The following is a 17,453-nucleotide window of genomic DNA, read 5'->3' as shown; positions in this document are numbered from 1 at the left end:
CGGGCAAGATGAGCCACGAAGGTCAGACGTCGTTCTGTCGACAGCCTGACCTTTGACTTCCTCCCCATGGGACAGCGAAACCCGTCCAGGCCCGTTGAATACCGCGGGCGGCCCTATTGTTTTCACTGCTTCGACAGTAGGCTTTTTAAAATTGAGCGTGTGCGGAAAATCTTATTTGACGCGGCCGTTGCTTGCGGGCTCCGTCTTTGCATCGGCTCAATAAAGATCCGATACGGTTTTGTCTTCATATCGTGGAAATTTGTCTAATCCAGGTGTCGCTCGACTTTTTGTTTGATGTAATAATCCAACGATTGCGTTCCCTCAAAAGATTTGACTAACCGAAAACTCATTACACTCGCTTTCAAACAACCGCACTAATTGTCTCATATAATTTAAGTGGGAATCAATAATGTCACAGGCTGTATAGGCTTCTAGATCGTGTCCTTATCAAAGGAGGTCATGCATCAAAAGTCAGATTTCATAATCTTTGATTAGGGAAGATCCCAGCGTTTGCATCATTCGGGATTTTCAAGACTTCATATTAAACAATGTTCGTCCTGATTCCCACGCCAAGGCATGTCTTCGCCCACTACGAAATTACACACTGGATTTTGGCGGTGTAATTCATAGTACCGGTCATCGGTCATATCCATACTTCCTCCGACATGTTCATAATCTCTAGGAATTAAAAAATATAGATCAGAAATCGTCATGCATGACGTCTTTGCATCCACCCACGATACTTTCCCTTTAATCAAACAGTTGGAAAAGTTATTGGAGTCAAAAAGCGGTTATTGTCGTGTTCAAAGCTCACCACAAACGAGAGAATCCAAGACTCCGGTCCAATTGCAGGAAAATACAAGAATTGCGCAGGCATTGCCTGTCAGGCTATTACTTCACACTCGAGCCAGCAAGAAAAAGAGAGGAAGAGAAACGGTGGCCAGGGAATATATAGCGAAGGCATTCCCATTTCTTTAGCATCGACTTCCTGTAGCTGTAAAATTGCACATGACCTCTCATTGCATAAGAATTTTAACGAACTTAAAGACTGTATTTCACTTTCTTTTGTCAAGCAAATTGGCAAGGATAAACTCCTAAGAAATTAGCTGTGCGGGAAGTGAAAGCTACAATAGGGGCTCATACAGTAGAAGCACTGGTGTGTAGGGCAATTAAAGATGCATAGAAACCATCCTTGATTTTGACCAAAGTCTCGTGCTTTCCTTTCTCGACGATGACTCCATTTTTAACCACCGCAATCACGTCTGCGTTCTTGATCGTGGACAACCTATGAGCCACCACGACTGTGGTTCGGTTCACTACGACTCGGTCCAATGCATCTTGAACCACTCTCTCGGATTCTGCATCCAATGCGCTTGTAGCCTCGTCAAGCAAAAGGATTTTAGGACTCTTTACTATAGCTCGAGCGATGGCCACTCGTTGCTTTTGGCCACCAGATAACTGGACCCCTCTTTCGCCAACCATAGTATCATATCCCTGAACATTAAATTTGTATAGAGGAATCAGAAAAGCTCATTCGAAAGCAAATGGCTAAGTTAAATACACAGAATAAGCAAAGATTGTTTAACCTGTTGTAGTCCGCTAATGAACTTGTGAGCATTTGATAATTCTGATGCGGCGAGTATTTCTTGCTCGGTCGCATCTCCATCCTTTCCGTAAGCTATGTTGGCACGAATTGTCTCATTGAATAAAACCGGTTCTTGACCGACCAGACCCATTTGCTGCCTCAACCACTTGAGTTGCAACGCCTTAATATCCACTCCGTCGAGCGTAATGTGACCAGAATCAGGATCATAAAAGCGTTGCAGCAATGCTACCACTGTCGATTTTCCGCTTCCGCTTTCTCCAACCAAGGCAACAGTCTGAGAGGAAGAATTGTGTAATTGTCAAACTTTTATTCCTCATGTTCGACAAAATTCTAGGGCTGTTCTTGTAATTCAATGTTTAATTGTGGAAGTCATACTTAAAGTTAGGCATCGGATAAAGTCCAAAGTTTTACCTTTCCAGAGTGAATGGCCAGGCTGAGATCACGGAAAATTTGAACGTCTGGCCTAGAGGGATATTTGAAGTTGACATGGCGAAGCTCAATCTCTCCCTTCACATTGTCTAATTTTGTCCCCGACTCATCACTCGGGTCTATAGTGGATTTGCGGTCTATTATCGCAAAATGGAAGCAGCAGCGACTTTGGCTTTACTGGAATCGGGAGTGAAGGAACTCGATTGTGCAATTCCAATGGCTGCCATGGTCAGAGCAAAGAAAACCTGCGAAGAAAATGTCTCAGAACCGTTAACCGAAACCAGTTCCAATGGAGATCCTCCGGCCAAATAAGGAAAAGGCAATCATAATTCTGAGAATTTCTTAAGGAAAACTATCTAGCGTTCAAAGAAAATGCGGCGTACCCTGAAGACTGCTGAGAAGGTAGTTTTGCCGTCCTTAATAAGTTGTGCTCCAGCATAGAAACTTGTTGCATAAACACAGAACAGCAGGAAGTTGGACAAGCCAAACCCAATTCCGCTAATCAGTCCTTGTCGAATGCCTGTCCTCATGGGGCCTTCACATTTCTTCTTGTAAAGTTGCATTATCTTCTCTTCGGCACAGAAAGAAGCTACAGTCCTTATACTTCCAACCGCATCAGTAGCTACTTGGCTTGCTTCCTCGTACATCATCTGCAAACAAATGGATTAATATGGTCACAAATAATCGAGATTATTTTTGCAATATAACAGAAAGCGTGGTGGAACCTTTTTATGCTATTGAAGGTTACAAGCAATGCGAATCAGAAAATTCAAAGATGGCTTATTCCGTTTTCTACTCTTTAAACCTAGGACTCAAAATTTTGAATTGGGGATATATATAGACCGCCCGAACAATTTTATTTAGCAAGCGGGAAAAGAAAAAAGCACTGTAATAATGCTACCTTTGCATCTGCACTGAATCCTTTCATGAACTTCACTTGTACAAATCCATTGAGACCAATTAGAGGATTAAGACGAGGATGATCAGCGCCAGTTGCCAACTTGCAACAAAAGCAATGACCAAACCAGCCACTGCCGATGCCATGTTCTGCACCATCAGAGCTAATGCATCTCCAACTAGGGCTCGCACTGATGCTGCGTCTGCTGAGAGCCTCGCTCCGATGGCACCACTTGAGTGATCAGGTTCATCAAACCAGCTCACCTCCATGCGGACCACCTTTTCAAAACACATCAGCCTTATTCTCTCGATTAACTTACAACCAGCCACAGAGAACAAGTATGTACGAGCTGGAATTGCCACGAATGATGCAATGCCAAGGACCAGAAACATCAGTGCCCAAAACTTAGAATGCTTTCTAAGTTCAGGTGGTGGTTCATAAAATATCTTGATAACGCTGGATATAAGTATGCCAAAAATTGGAAATATCACGCCATTAGCAACTGCAGCAATAGTTCCAATTAGCAAGACAGGAACTTCTGGTTTGTTGAGACGAGCAAGCCGGCCTAGTGAGACCTTTGGTGGTTTTCTGTGCTCCCAGGAGCAGCGGATTGTGGTCCAGCCATGGTATCATCAGCAACGTTAAGTCCAGTGGGAAGACCAAAGGAGACTGACAACGAGTGGCGACTGCTATTCTCATAGATGATCCCCGACTAATGGATTTTTGTACGACATCCTTTGACTGGACTGTCTGTTATATTCAGTAATCTCTGACCTGTTTTGGTCATCTGGGGCTTGTTCGGATTCTTTGTTCACTTCCTGCAAGCGAATTAGCTGAGAATATGCACCGTCTGGATCTTTGACCAGTTCAGAATGTGAACCTGGACAGTATTAGAGGGGAATTAAATGTCAATGATACACTTGTACATGCTAGGAAATCATAAATCCTTCGTTCAGTTTGCATTTTCATTGTTTACTTCAAATTAGATTGCAGCCTACCTTTCTCCACCATTTTTCCGCGATGAATAACAGCAATCATATCGGCATTCCTAACTGTGCTCAAACGGTGCGCAACAATGACAGTTGTCCGGTTGCCCATAATCCTGTCCAAGGCTTCTTGGACTATCCTCTCAGATTCCGCGTCGAGTGCACTTGTAGCTTCATCCAGGAGCAAATACGAGGATTTTGGGAAAATCGCTCTTGCTATGGCTACTCTTTGCTTCTGCCCACCAGACAGCTGAGTCCCATGTTCACCAACCATAGTGTCGAAGCCCTAAATATCAAAAGTTTCAAAATCATGGATCATGGGGTAGCAAAAGATAATCATTGTCTGGCCAGAGAAAAGAAGAAAGTTGATTCATTGATCATGGGTAGCATAATTTTTATACCTGCGGCAACTTGTCTATGAACTTGGCAGCATTTGCAAGTTCTGCAGCAGCTTTGATTTCTTCAAGCGTGGTGCCTTCCTTTCCATATGCAATATTGTCCTTGATGCTGCACGCGAATAACACTGGCTCCTGGCTGACAAGCCCGATTTTGCTCCTGATCCATTTAAGTTGAAACTCTTTAAGGTTGATACCATCAATAAGTACTTCACCGGCGTGTGGGTCGTAGAATCTCTCTATTAGACTGATGACCGTGGACTTTTCCACTTCCGCTTTGTCCAACCAAAGCAGCAGTTGTACCACTCGGGATACTAAGAGAGAACCCATTGAATATTTGCTCGTCGGGCCTGGCTGGGTAACTGAAATATACATCCCTTAACTCTATATCTCCACGAATCTCGTCTAGTTTCTTTCCTTGGTATCAAAAGAATTGATCTCTGGCTTCCTTTCAATGGTCTCGAACATCTTATAAGCAGCAGCTTTACCAGCAGCAAATGCACTGATGCTTGGAGAAGCCTGCCCAAGAGACCTAATGAACATCCGCACCATGCCAGGAAATACAAGGGAAAAAGGAAAGAAAATCCATGATTAGGCTTTCTGAATTTCTCTAGGGGAAATAAGGAATCGAACCAAGAGAACAAAGACCAAAAAGGAAACCTTGAGTGCAACTCACATGGAACCAGTCAAGACTGCCATGATCACATTAATCACTGTGCCCCCATCATATCCCTTTTCTTGTGTGATGCTATCAACTTCGCGCCATACCATATCGCCATAGCATAACCGCCAAAGATGATAAGCATGACCGTTCCAAGACCTAATCCAGCCGCCAGGCCTTCGTGGACACCTGATTTGTATGCATCCACAAGGAATTTGCTGTAAACTGCGATTGCTCGCTTCTCTCCGGTAAACGATGCAACCTGCAGTAAAAGATAAGGGTTATGGATGAATATGAGTTTTAGGGCAAAAGACATCAAGACATCTATTTTGTTCTTGGATGTATGTCGATTTAGTTGGCACACATGCGCAATGTATTCAGCTACGTCATGCAACATACCGTCCTGATTGAACCAATCGTCTGTTCAACAACATTTGCTGCCTTTGCATATGCACTTTGCCCACGAGATGCCGCCTTTGAGAGGATGAGAGACATAATTCCACCCGCAGTCACTAGCAGAGGAATCATGGTCAGCATGACCAGGGTCAAGAGCCACCCCTTGATAAATGCTATCACGAAGCCTCCAACAAATGTTGACACGAGCTGTATGAACTTCCCCACCTGCACGTATCTAGCAATCCATTAAAATCCAGGATGAAAAGTGTAAAACTGAGTACACCAGACAAAATTCTCATTCTTTTAAAAGTGTTATGCTGGTGTGAGGAAAGTATGACCTTTTCACCCATGGCATCCTGGATGAGAACTGTGTCACCCGACATTCTCCCGACGACCTCTCTCCGGTGTTAGTCTCTTTGTCAAAAAACGCCACATCTTGTCTCAGTATAGTTTGCAAATACAGGCCCCTTATTCTTGCAGCCTGTCGCTCGCCAGTGACCATCCAGCATGACACCTCTGACCAAAATGGAAGGACAAACGAAAAGTTTTTTTCATTTCCTAAGATAAAGAGTTCAACTCCGAATTAAAAGTAAATCAAGACTCAAAATGCACTCACGAATAAAGGCCGCTGAACCACACCCAATCGCCAGGTAGACAAACTTCAGAGATATCTGTAGATTTCAAAAACGATATAATCAGTTAATTCCCAATCTCAACACAAGCATTCCAAAAGAAACTTCTCCTTCGAGAGAAGACTTTCTCTGTAACAATCGACCAAATCAATATTTGCAAAGCTTTTACCTTGGACACAAGATTTACAATATTAGAACTGTTAGCCTGGTTCTGCCCGAATGTATTGATCAGCTCTCCGAACAATAGGGTCATAAGGGGCATAGAAAGGCCACTCCTGACTGCCCCTATTGACCCAACAACCATCAATAGCATATCAGTAGAATCTGCAAATGAGAACAGCTTGTGGAATGGAACCGAGTTCACTTTCTCATCTCCCTTGCTCTTGTTAGAGTCCTGCTCATTCTCATTCATGGCAGGGCTCTTTTTGCATCCATCGCCACCTCAAGGCTTCTCGATGTGGTGGCTCCATTGGTTCCTGAATCTTCGGTGGCACTAGTTTCGATAGCCATGCTACCGTACCCGGGACACAGATCTGTTATGCAACTGTTTAATCTGTATATCTGCACCATTAAACATCTAGAATCAGCAATTTATAATTCAAGCCAAAGGAGTCCAACTATTGGCAAGCTGCGAATGAAGCAGTTGAAGGACGGTTGAGCACAAATTGATTAACCAAACTGAAACTGCACTGCAGTCAATTTCGAATCTCTGAACAAGTAAAGACAAAACTTCAGAACAATTTCCGAAAATATATCATGAGTATCTTCTCGTGGGATTTGAATGGATTAGCTATTAAGCAATCAAGATGCGAGACACTCGTTCAACCATAAAAGTCAAATTTACAGAGCTCAAAGATCAAAGACCGCTGATCTACAGGACTGTACTTCGAGAAGAGTTTGATATCATTGGTTGAGCACCCTTAAAAATATCAATTAGAATGATCAATCATTATCTTAATTAGTTGTGAAACTGGTAAAATCTGTCGTCGTGTGCGCGAGTGTGAACGCAAAATGGAGACACAAGAAACTGAAGGGTGCACAACAAGCCTCCCCAAAGCAGAAGTTGTCAAGAAAATCCCACAGGAGGGATTAGCTAACGGACGACTATGTCTGAATACTCTGAATACCATTCACAAGACACAGAGTGAGGAAAGGTTGATACGATGAATTCATCAGATTCGTGCCAAAACCAACTTTGATCTGAACTACCACAAAAGAGCAAAATCAACTGTGTTTTTTCTTTTTCCCTCTACCTTCTGTTTTGCAAGAACCTTGATTCTGCAAAAGCCTATCCTCAGGCAGAGTCAGGAATCATTCACCAACTCCGACACTGTCCTCCAGATAAGCCTGAGCACAACGAGACGTAAGCGGCCAAAAAGGCAGACTGGCACACAGAGAGAGAGAGAGAGAGAGAGAGAGAGAAACGCATTATCTCACCTGAAGCTTCCGAGAAGTCAGATCACGAAAGTAAGTACTGTATTCTGGAATCCTGAGAAAAGAAATATGGCGGCCACGTTCATGACTCCACCCTGAGGAGTCCTCTCTCCTCTCCGCGATGCTGATCTGCACTTTCCATAACCAACTCCTCTATTTATATATGCACGCTCCCAACTTGCCTGTCTAACAAGCTTAACATGGCGATCGGAGTCGCCAACCCGGTCAAAGACTTGCGGCCCAACATTTCTTGTCAACCCCCCCACCTACGATGCTTTCGGATTTAAATTCCAACGTGTTGCTTTCTTTTCTTGTCTGTCAAACTTAATTCTTCTCTATTATATTTCCCGATAAAAATCAGGATTTGAGAAGATCGCCCTGCTCATGATAACGCAAGATCTCGCTTTTATCGGAAAGTGGTTCTCTTGTTTTCTTGGCTTGAGGGCAGCAGTACAGTACTCTACGGGAAATCTTTTCTTGAACTAGGGTCCATGGTTGTCTCGTTAACGCATGTGCTGTGAACTTTTTGACCTCGGCCGTGCTTTCACATATCACTCGTGAGCCCCGTGACATGACAAGTAAATTCGCACTTGTCCTCTCTTCTTATCCTCGCATATGGACGAGTATCTAAAGGGGAATGTGATTCTAATAACCAAACGGAGTATTCGTTACCAGGGTGCTTCCAGGGCACCGGTTAAGTTAATCGAAGATGAAAATGACGTTCATTAAAAGCACTTTTGTTTTTGGTCGGTCATTAAAAGCACTTTTCTTTTTCTCTTTTGACAAATAAGCAGGATAACATTACTAGGTAATAGTCTGAGCAAATACAACAAGTGCATCAGTACAAAGTAAATCACTTTGATCGGTCATTAAAAGCACTTTGAAAATTAGGGAATTGCAACATTTTAAAAAGACCACTTACAATGCATTGACAGGAGAAGCAACTGCAAGGAAAAATTATCTCTATCAGTACTCTAGGGAGTGGTAGTTGAATATTGATAAATCTAATCAGGTCAGAAGTTCTATTTTCATGCACATTTATTGCAAGATGACGGTGTGTTGCCTGCAGCCACCAACATTGGGTAGCTTAGTACAAACATTTGACATAAGTGGAGTGCGATGGAGGATTTTCTCCAAATTCCTTATTATTTAAGCAAGGTTAGGTGGGAATATTTCATTTTTTAATAGTATATTCAACGTGGAAAGAAGGGAAGCAAGCACATATAATGCGGACGAAGAGAGTTGGGGGCAGTCAGCATTGAGGAATTTGATCGAGAAGGACCGACAGGCTGAAATAGTGGTGGGAAAAGTTAAAGTTGCATCACCCTCTTGAATGATTTTGATGTACAGCATGCGCACATGGTGGGAAAATAGTTACATGCATCGGATACACAAGAATTAAGCGAATGATAACCTGTCAAATGATATGAGCTCCATGTGAGACTCATATAATTGATGGTTGAAAATAGAGGTACAAGGATCAGACCCACAAGGAGTTGGTCGATCATGACCTGCCCATTTTTAGCTTTTGAGCCAATCGGAATTGAACTCTTAGAGGGCCACTCAATTCCCAATCACCTCTACACTTAAGTACTCATTTATTATTTAGTTTGCTTTCTCAACATAAAAAGAAGAAGAATAGAGTGAAAAAACGTCAATCATAAGAGAAATTGATCTAAAATCATACCTTTGCCCAAATGTTTATAAATTATATAGTGGACAACACGATCAAACGAAACTCACGACGAAATGCCGCTCTACGACGCCCAAGCGTGGACAGCACGGCAACAACTCGGCGTATCTGATTGATTTCCGCCAGATAGGCACCAAAGGCGGAAGCTTCCTTTTCCTCGAATGACACAACTCAGCTCAACTTAATTAGAGGCGTAACCTCTGATCAATAATTGCCTCAATTCGGCATACAAATCGTTGACTTTTTCGCGTTCTTCTTCTTGTCACCATCAACTTGCTCCAGCTGCGCTGCAATAAGAAACCCCACGTCTCGTCCCGCAAGATAGAATTTGTAAAGATTCTCATCACCACAGCATTACTCGGAACTCGATCGATATACTTTGAAATTGAAAAGAAAAGGAAAAAATACCATCGCAGAAGCCCCCTACCCACCCACCCACCCAAAAAAAAAAAAGATGGTCCCTTACCTACCTATAGCTTATTGAACTCGATCAGTTTGTACGTTGATTCACCGCAAATCCAAAATGTTTTATGTGGAAGGGTGCATTTGTTTCCGATTGGAGAAAAATGTTCTTGGGAAAATTTAAAGGAGAAGTTTTCTAAAAATATAAATAGTATTTTGTAAAGTGTAATTCTAAAATATATTGAGAAACGATTTTGACTTAATTGTTGTTCGAGAGAAATTACGCTCTATAAAAACTTTTGCTAATTTTTTTGTTTTTTTTAAATCTCAAACCTTTTAGGACGAAACTCAACCGCTAGCTAGCCTTGCTAGAAGCTGGGTCGAGCGACCTCCCGATCTTAGATGCGAGTACTAACGAGCGCCCAGACCGACTTGCCGGCAACTAGATTTGATCTCATTGGCCTCCTAAACTTTTGCCGGTGATTGTTTGGGGTGAAGACATTATTCGGAATTATGACAATTGGAGTGAGAGTAAAGATGGAAAAAAATGTACTTACATTCTAAAAATGCTCGAAACTTAAAACACATCTACCTCAAGCCAAGAGGCCTTTGGTGTTGTAAAATATGGCTTCAAATTGGGTAATACAATGAAATCGGATTAAGTAAAACAACTCAGACTTTGAGGCGTGATATCACTTTCTTTAATGATTTATTTGCCCCACTACGTTGCTAATGGTCACCGGCAAAATCCTCCAAGATACAACAGTCTCGGATGAGAATACTCAGATAGCAATTCAAGTATTTCAGGGTCTTCTAAAAACACAATCGAAAAATTGGCTGCTGTTTTCAGAGAAGAAGACTAAAATGACCACACATTTATTTCCGAAAAATGATAAATATATATATAAATACGGTCTTGCAACTCTTCGTGAAAATTAAAATAAACACATCTTTAAATTGTTCGATAAACAAATACGACTCTTCGAAGAAGTCGAAAAAACGAACAATTGCAATACTTCTAGAAAGTTAAAACCGAATAAATAATTTTCTAAAGGTTGTCTTGAAAAGACACAAACAAAATTCGAATAATTAATTTTTTTTTAAATTTCGAATTTTATTTTATATATTTTATTTCAGAAATTCTCAAAATAAGAGACAACCTTTTGAATTTACTAAAAATTAATAACAAATAAATAAAAATTAGAATAAATAACAAATGGATTAGTATTAATTAAACCGGGCTGCAAGTGCTAAGTGCGTCCCAAATAATTAAGCGCACCAGTATAGTGGGTATGGTGGGTCCAACCCACCCAATCATTCTTTAAGTACATAAAAAAACTCGCACTTTTAAATTAGCCTTTCACCCTCCCACTTTTCCTATGGGGGACAAAGAAAACACTATATTTGTTTAACGAATAAACCTCCAACATTTGAGAAATGCAAGCTCTCTAGAAAATTTGTCAAACGGTATTGGCTTTTACCTAAGGGGCTTTGGAAAAGTGTTCTCAAATGCACCAAGAAATAGGAGAGCTTGCAACAATATCTAATATCCCCCTCATTCGGGTGATCCTTCAAGACAGCGCTCGTTAATAATATTTGGCTGTGCCATGGCATGTCAATTCACAATTAATCGCTACTTCAACAAACGAATTGTTAATGAATGCTTCATGGATTTCTTTCTTAAGCAGGAAAATTTAAAACGCATGCGGTTTTTAATATATAGTTGTCGAAAAGCCTATCTTAAATTACTTTCACCAATGACATTTTATCTAATGTAAATCTCGCGACTCACGAATTCCTAATGCTTTCCCAAAGATCCGAAACAACTAAAATTTGCGCAACCACGAATCCTTTTCCTAATATTGAAAACGCCATTGATATTCTAGAATTTTGGTGGGGTAGCAAAAAAGAGAAATATCCGTTTGCCACTCAAGTACAAGAAGACTACAGGATTTTCGATCGCCTGCCAAGCACTGCCTTTTTAAAAAGAACCGCATTCGAAAGGACCGCTCTAGCGATTGGCCGCGTGGCCCATTCCTTGACATTTATTTCCATTAATTACGACTTGTCGAATCGTGCAGTTGCGTACTGTATTTGATCAAAAGCAGTTGGACGCACCCTGTTTCCACCTACTAGTGTTTGCTCTAATTAGGTTCGAATGATACTGTTGCTGAGACCCAAGACATACCTAAGGTTTTCGACTCGCTGATACAACTGGCATATGGAGTTCAATAAGCGAAATTGATCTCTCGCCCGCGGGCATCTTGCGACCATTCATACGAAAAGCCTGTCTAGACTCGTGTATATATATACTTTAAAAAAAAAAATTATAAACAATCTCTATGAGATTTACCTATAAGTTCGACATAAGCGTACATCGTTAGCCTGAACAATGTATTCTCACAAATTATACTACATATATCTAAAAAAGCGCCTCATAAAAAGCACGGGTTTAATATCATGGATATTGGAAGCTGTGATTGTAAATTTTCCAATGTTATTTTCATCCCTATTTGCTTTTGCAAGTTCCTTTAGACTTTGAGAACCAGATAAGATCATTAAAATATATCAGCCTAAACCTCCCAACAAATGCAAACATCATGTCCCTGCGCACCACCAATTGCAGTGCCATGACGAAGGACGTTGACATGTAAATGAGTGAGCTGCCGGCTCTTTCCTGACTTTACACAACAACTTGTTTAATCTCTCACGATTACTTTAGCAACTTGGGGATTTCTATTCCCGTACTCGAATTGAAACATTGACTTCCATTCAATGATAATAACTATCGTGGCAAATCTATAGTTATTGCCAAACATACGCGAGCAAGTAATAATGAGTGTTTTAGGCCTTTTATTATATTTTATTTTAATTCGTGTTACTCAATTGCTGAAAAGTTCTTTTTGCGACTGACCACTAAATCTTGTCGAGCAAGATGGGCAACTTCACTAAAGAAATTATATCAGTTGATTATCTCATGAAAAGTATTATCACTCTACACTTTTGATTGGGCAAATTATTACAAACATCTTAAATCATTATACGGCACTTATTGACTATTTTCTAGTGCAAGCCGTCCAACTAATTTATATTGTAAATTGTTGATGTAATAATGGTTCAATTAGTGTTAGCCGTTCCATTTGATACAATCAATGCTAAGGTTGATGATTTTTGTAATTTCTATACTTTCTTTATTTTTTTTATTTTTTTTTCCAATTCTACTCCTCATCTTCTTCCTTCACTAGTCACTAGACTCGGCACAAGTTGATAACCACAAGCGAGGGCTGCTTGTCAATCACCCTCACCCAGATCTGATGAAGGTAACTCGCCTATGACCGACAACCAATGGAGAAAAAAAAAAAGAACAGTAGAATATAAAAAGAAGAAGGAAATACAAGGAAAAAAGAAAAAAAAAAATTGTAAAATCATTAATGTCAATGCTAGTCATTCACGTAGAATGGTTACCATTAATTAGACTCGCCATAAATCGACAATTTCAACATAACCCAAATGAGCTGCATTGGGCTCCAAGGCTTACATTATGTAGCTATTTTTGCCATTATTGGCGGTAGGATGCCAGGAAGATATGGCTAAATAGAAGTCGAATAATTTTATGCACAATATTAGTAAGATGGCGGAGCATTGCGAGTCTAACATTGTATTTGTTATATAATTCTAAAATGTTCTTATCAATGTGAATTTTTGCAAAGAAATAACCTACAGAAATTTTACAATTAGACAAGTATTCACATCGATTAAATTCTCTGTTAGAGCTAAGATGGAGTTCTATTAACAAATGGATCTGAACTCTAGCATGTTGACTTATTTTCAATTAAAATAACACGACACATAAAATTGTAGTATTTATTGAATTATAATAGAAGACCATGGAAATATTTTAAAGTGCGTGAAGTACAGAATAAATTAGAAACTTGAGTATAAATGATAGCTTACTTTTGTTGGAATTGTCATCTGCGTGTCATCGTTGATGTGAAAATATATCAAGCTAATTGGCGCGAAATCTTTTTTCGAGTAAATTATTTATTTTCTCAACTCCATTTGCTCCTCTCTATTTATAGAAAGTTAGATGTGATTTCTTTAAATCATTTTTCAAATCCATGTATTTCAGTTAATTTTTTCAGTACAAACATATACGCATTTATCTAATATTTCTTAGAGAATTAGCACCTACGATGAAAATTAATACGAGGTTTTAGTTATCATTACGGAAAGGAGCTAGGTTTTTAAATGCCAAATCTCATATTAATCTATCACATCTTTCATGGTGAAAAAAAGTACCTTAGGCACATGTTCTCTTTCATAGCCTTTTAAAAAAAAAAAAATCATAGGTAACTTTCTTTTAGTTAATTTTCTATTCATTTCAGTCACTTTAAAACATAATTTTATAGTGATAACATGTGCTTACTTGAAGTGTACTTTATCGTGAGAATTTTGTCAAGACTCATCGAAATCTATAATACTTAAATTCCTTTAAAAAAAAAAATTAATAACTCATCGTAATCAATTAGGATGCATTTGACACCGAGATAAAATTCAGAATATGATAAAATTTATCTTAATCTGCGTTTGGTACTTACTTAGATAGAATAAAATTAGGATATAAATGAGATATAAATCGGATAAAATTATCATATGGAAGATATGGGGAAAAAAGGTGTATAGGATTTTTCTCAAATGAAAATATTCTTAAATTAACAAAATGAAAATTATATTTCAATATAAATAATATTTCAATTATAATATAAGAAATTTCAAAATAAAAATAACAATTTAGTTATTTTAATTTAATCTTTATTTTTTATTTGTAAATTCAAATAAATTATATTTTATTTAATAAAATTCAATATATAAATATAAATATATATTTATATTTATTATATGTTTCAATTATTTTAGTATTTTAGGTATCCTTATATAGTTTATTATTTAATAAAATATTATTAGAGAATGATGGAAGAGGAAGAAAAATAAAAGAAATTAAAGAGAGGAAAATAAAACAAAAGGAATAAAAATAGAGTTTGCAAAAGTTTCGTGAGAAATTTTACTATTTCTATTTTGTAATTTTTGTTGTTTATTTAAACCAATATATACGGCTCGATACATGATAAAATCTCGAATTTCACACTTGATTGTGCGATAATCAAACGGTCTTATTTACTTTTTCATATCCTATCTTATCTACTTTATTCCAATGACGATAAATCTAACTTTATCGGTCATACTCTATTTTTTTTTTCTAAATTTAAGTCTCGGACTTTTATCTGTGTATAAAACGTAAGAATCGAAACCTATATTTAAAATTAAATCGTCTTCACTCCAACATTTTTTAAGAATGTGAAATTTGAATTCTAACTCTTTTCATGTGGGAAGAACGCCCACTAGGGAATATTCTAGTTTATTCTCATCAATTATAAAATAACAACAATTATCTCCGTCTATTCAGGCCTCTTGACCCTATGAACATGAATAAACCTATTATTTTATTATTATTTTAATTATCATCATCATCATTGACCTACCTCACTGTCATTATGTTTATCCTCATTTCCAAATCTCCGATGAAATGGCCTTTCGTGGGACCTTTTGGCACATATTATAGTTGTAATTTTAGGAGGTCGAACCATTTTTTTTTTATTTATTTTTGTCTTTTTACTGAAATTCTAGGAGGTTGAACAAGGACCATTGCCAATATAGGGCAGGGAAAATGTCTCGTAATCGGATCAAACTGTGTCATTCTCGCTCTTAGTTAGAGATCAGTCACTTTCTTTCAAATTAATGTGGGTTCTAGGTTTAAATCAATGCTCAAATCACAATCAATCCTCAATCAGAAACCGGTCCCATTCACACGACGAGACTCGAGAACTGGGCCTTTGCCTTTGCATGATCGGAAATTCTCACCAAATTTGGCAGGCTAGAGTTCTGGCCTACAGCCAATTTTCCTTTCCAGAGAAATAGAAATTATGTTTGTTTGTTCTTTCTTTTTTGGGTAGTAGATGTACGCATCAATGTTGCACTTCAATGCCTACCAACGATTCTGTTAAATGTTCTCCTTTTTTATCTGAAGACTCAAACCCGCTTAATCAGCAAATCTTAAGCTTGATTTATATTTCCTCATTACTTGTGCAGTCAGATTACTGTCGTACTTTGGTTACTTGAGGCCAGGATTGGGTTATTAGAACCGGTCACCGTCAACTGTCGTGTAAAAGATAGAGAGCAAAAAGATGTTCGCGTTAAATGTAATTCTTTGTTGAAGGTAATGATTGATATTTGTTTCGGGTTACTTCATCAGTATCGCCAAGTTGATCATTGGAAACCTCCAATTAGACATAACACATATTTTTATGGTCACCCGGAGCCTTGAGCGTTCCTCCTATCTTAGGCTATTCTGCAGGCCCAGTCGTGGAGTCATTACAGCAGGAAGAAGGACATGCCGAACCCAATTCCGCTAGTCATTACTCATTACCCTGAAGCCATCCTGAACGAGTCGAGCTCCAGCGTAGAAACTTGTTGCATACACACAGAACAGCAGGAAGAAGGACATGCCGAACCCAATTCCGCTAATCAGTCCTGGTCCAAATCCCCCGTCCTCATGGGGCCTTCCCATTTCTTCTTCTAAAGCTGCATCATCCTCTCTTCAGCACAGAAAGAAGCAACAGTCCTTGTACTTCCGACTACATCAGTAGCCACTTGCTTCTTCCTCGTACATCATCTGCAAACATATAGATTAATACGGCCATGAATAAATGAAATTATTTAAAAGATAGATAAATGAAACCATGGTGGAACCTTTTTTATGCCATTGAAAATACAAGCAATGTGAATTAGAAAATTGAAGATGGCTTCCATTTTCAACTCTTTGAACCTAGGACTCAAAATTTTGAACTGAGATTGATTGAGACCTCCCAACCAATTTTATTTAGTGACAGGAAAATAAAAAAAATGAATAATGCTTAACTTTGCATCTGCCCTGAATCCTTTCATGAACTTCACTTGTACATATCCATTGACACCGATTAGAGGGATTAAGGCGAGGATGATCAGCACCAGTTGCCAACTTGCAGCAAAAGCAATGACCAAAACCAGCTACTGCCGATGCAATGTTCTGAACAATCTGAGCCAACGCATCTCCAACTAGGTTCACTGACCCTGCGACTGAGAGCCTTGCCCCAGTTGCACCACTTGAGTGGTCAGGTTCATCAAACCAGCCAACCTCCATATCGACCACCTTTTTGAAACACATTAGTCTGATTCTCAGATTAACTTACAAACCAGCCACGGAGAATAAGTATGTACGAGATGGAAGTGCCACAAATGATGTGATGCCAAGGACCAGAGCATCAGTGCCCAAAACTTAGAATCACTTTCCCTTCATGGCGTGGGGCTTCAGTTGCTCTAAGTTCATGTGGGTAATTCTTAGAATGTCTTGATAACACTGGATATAAGTATGCCGAAAATCGGAACTATCACGCCACACAACTGCAGCAACAGTTCCACTAGCAAGACAGGCGCTTCTGGTTTATTGAGATGAGCAAGCGATGTAGGGAGACCTTTTGTGGTTTTTCTGTGCTCCGAGGAGCAGGGGATTGTGGTCCAGCCACATTATCATTATGACATTGAGTCCAGTAGGAAGACCAAGGGGACTGAGAATGAATGGTGGCTGCTATTCCCTAGATGATCCCTGACTAATGGATCCTTTGTACGACATCCTTCGACTGGACTGTCTGTTATATTCAGTAATCTCTGACTTGTTTTGGTCATCTGGTGCTTGTTCGATTCTATTTCACTTCCTGCAAGCGTATTAGCTGAGAATATGTGCCGTCCGGATTTTGAGCAGTTCGGAATGTGAACCTAGACAGTTCTAGAAAGCAATTCATTGTCAATGATATACTTGTACATGCTA

At 39.2% G+C, this 17,453-nt stretch overlaps 2 pseudogenes; both read right to left on the bottom strand.

Annotated features, from left to right (window-relative positions):
• Window positions 1-950: 950 nt before the first annotated feature.
• LOC120291538 lies at window positions 951-6,346 on the bottom strand (annotated as a pseudogene).
• A 9,652-nt stretch (window positions 6,347-15,998) lies between these two features.
• The window catches only part of LOC120291978, a 28,827-nt pseudogene continuing 27,372 nt past the window's right edge, over window positions 15,999-17,453 (bottom strand).

Source organism: Eucalyptus grandis, chromosome 3 (assembly GCF_016545825.1).
Source record: "Eucalyptus grandis isolate ANBG69807.140 chromosome 3, ASM1654582v1, whole genome shotgun sequence".
Taxonomy (NCBI): Eukaryota; Viridiplantae; Streptophyta; class Magnoliopsida; order Myrtales; family Myrtaceae; genus Eucalyptus; species Eucalyptus grandis.
The sequence above is the reverse complement of the archived record's forward strand: the minus strand, read 5'-3'. Positions and strand labels throughout refer to the sequence as shown.